General features: G+C 31.9%; 1 non-coding gene across 1 annotated transcript; it reads right to left on the reverse strand.

Annotated features, from left to right (window-relative positions):
- Window positions 1-2,191: 2,191 nt before the first annotated feature.
- On the reverse strand, window positions 2,192-2,295 carry LOC127741949 (small nucleolar RNA R71). The gene has a single exon (XR_008003136.1). It is a non-coding gene; the product is annotated as a small nucleolar RNA R71 (small nucleolar RNA).
- Window positions 2,296-2,675: the final 380 nt, after the last annotated feature.

Raw genomic sequence — 2,675 nt, forward strand, 5'->3', positions numbered from 1 at the left:
GATTTATTACTTGGACGACCCAATGCACTTGCTGGTTAGTTGTGCGAAGTTGTGACAAAGTGTGACTCACGTTTGAGAGCGCTACCAAGTTTTTGGCACCATTGTTGATGATCACAATTTCGTGCACCAAGTTTTTGGCGCTGTTGCCGGGGATTGTTCGAGTTTGGACAACTGACGGTTCATCTTGTTGCTTAGATTAGGTAATTTTCTTTTCAAAAATTTTTCAAAAATCTTTGTAAAAAATTTTCTTTATTTTCGTTTTTCAAAAATATAACTTTCAAAAAATCCAAAAAAAAAAACCAAAAATATTTTGTGTTTCTTGTTTGAGTCTAGTGTCAATTTTTAAGTTTGGAGTCAGTGTTTTAGAAACTTTTGCATTTTTTTCGAAAATTCATGCATGTGTTCTTCATGATCTTCAAGTTGTTCTTGACAAGTCTTCTTGTTTGATCTTTAAATTTTCATGTTTTGTGTTTTTTGTTGTTTTTCACATGCACTTTTGCATTCATAGTGTCTAAGTATTAAAATTTTCTAAGTTTGGTGTCTTGCATGTTTTTCCTTTCTTGAAAATTTTTCAAAAATAAGTCTTGATGTTCATCTTGATATGCAAAGTGTTCTTGGTGTTCATCTTGATATTCATAGTGTTCTTGCATGTATCACGAGTTTTGATTCATAATTTTCATGTTGTGAGTCATTTGTGTGTTTTTCTCTCTCTTCATTAAAAATTCAAAAATAAAAAATATCTTTTCCTTATTTTACTCATAAATTTCGAAATCTTTGGGTTGACTTAGTCAAAAATTTTTAAAATAAGTTGTTTCTTGTTAGTCAAGTCAAGATTTCAATTTTAAAAAATCTTATCTTTTCAAAACTTTTTCAAAAATCAAATCTTTTTCATTTTTTTATTATTTTCAAAAATTTTTAAAATTTATTTTCAAAATCTTTTTCTTATCTTTATCTCAAAATTTTGAAAACTTTACTAACCATTAATGTGATTGATTCAAAAATTTGAAGTTTGTTACTTTCTTGTTAAGAAAGGTTCAATCTTTAATTCTAGAGTCATATCTTTTAGTTTCTTGTTAGTCAAGTAATCAATTTTAATTTTAAAAATCAAATCTTTTTACAAAATATCTTTTTCAATCATATCTTTTTCAAAATATCTTTTTCAAATCATATCTTTTTCAAAATTGATTTCAAAAACCTTTCCTAACTTCTTATCTTTTTAAAATAAATTTTCAAATCTTTTTCAACTAACTAAGTGACCTTTTGTTTGTTTTACTATTTCTTTTCTTTTTCAAAACCACCTAACTACTTTCCTCTCTCTAATTTTCGAAAATTACCTCCCCCTTTTTTCAAAATTTTCTTAAATAACTAATTATTTCAAATTTTAATTTTAATTTTAATTATTCTCTTAATTTTCGAAAATCACTAACCCTTTTTCAAAATTTATTTTCGAATTTCTCCCTCTTTCATCCCTTTCTATTTATTTATTCATTTACTAACACTTCTCTTCCACTCAAGAATTCGAACCCACTCTTCCCCCTTGTGTTTAGATTCTCACCTTTTCCCTCTTCTATTCTTTTATTCTTCTACTAACATAAAGGAATATCTCTACTGTGGTAAAGAGGATCCCTATTATTATTTTTTGTTCCCTTCTTTTTCATATGAGCAGGAGCAAGGACAAGAATATTCTTGTTGAGGCAGATCCTAAACCTGAAAGGACTCTAAAGAGGAAACTAAGAGAAGCTAAATTACAATAATCCAGAGACAACCTTACAGAAATTTTCGAAAAAGAAGAGGAGATGGCAGCCGAAAATAATAATGCAAGGAGGATGCTTGGTGATTATACTACACCCACTTCCAAGTTTGATGGAAGAAGCATCTCAATCCCTACCATTGGAACAAACAATTTTGAGCTGAAACCTCAACTAGTTGCTCTAATGCAACAGAATTGCAAGTTCCATGGACTTCCATTAGAAGATCCCTATCAGTTTTTAACTGAGTTCTTGCAGATCTGTGAGACTGTTAAGACTAATAGAGTAGATCCTGAAAGTCTACAAGCTCATGCTTTTTTCCTTTTGCTGTAAGAGACAGAGCTAGAACATGGTTGGACTCACAACCTAAAGATAGCCTGGACTCTTGGGATAAGCTGGTCACGGCCTTCTTGGCTAAGTTCTTTCCTCCTCAAAAGCTGAGCAAGCTCAGAGTGCATGTTTAGACCTTCAAATAGAAAGATGGTGAATCCCTCTATGAAGCTTGGGAAAGATACAAGCAGATGACCAAAAGGTGTCCTTCTGACATGCTTTTAGAGTGGACCATTTTGGATATATTCTATTATGGTCTATTTGAGTTCTCTAAGATGTCACTGAACCATTCTGTAGGTGGATCCATTCACCTAAAGAAAATGCCTGCAGAAGCTCAAGAACCCATTGACATGGTTGCAAATAACCAATTCATGTACACTTCTGAGAGGAATTCCGTGAATAATGGGATGCCTCAGAGGAAAGGGGTTCTTGAAATTGATGCTCTGAATGCCATATTGGCTCAGAACAAAATATTGACTCAGCAAGTCAACATGATTTTTCAAAGTCTAAATGGATCGCAAAATGCATCCAATAGTACTAAAGAGGCATCTTCTGAAGAAGAAGCCTATGATCCTGAGAACCTTGCAATGGCAGAGG

This window comes from Arachis duranensis, chromosome 9, assembly GCF_000817695.3.
Source record: "Arachis duranensis cultivar V14167 chromosome 9, aradu.V14167.gnm2.J7QH, whole genome shotgun sequence".
Taxonomy (NCBI): domain Eukaryota; kingdom Viridiplantae; phylum Streptophyta; class Magnoliopsida; order Fabales; family Fabaceae; genus Arachis; species Arachis duranensis.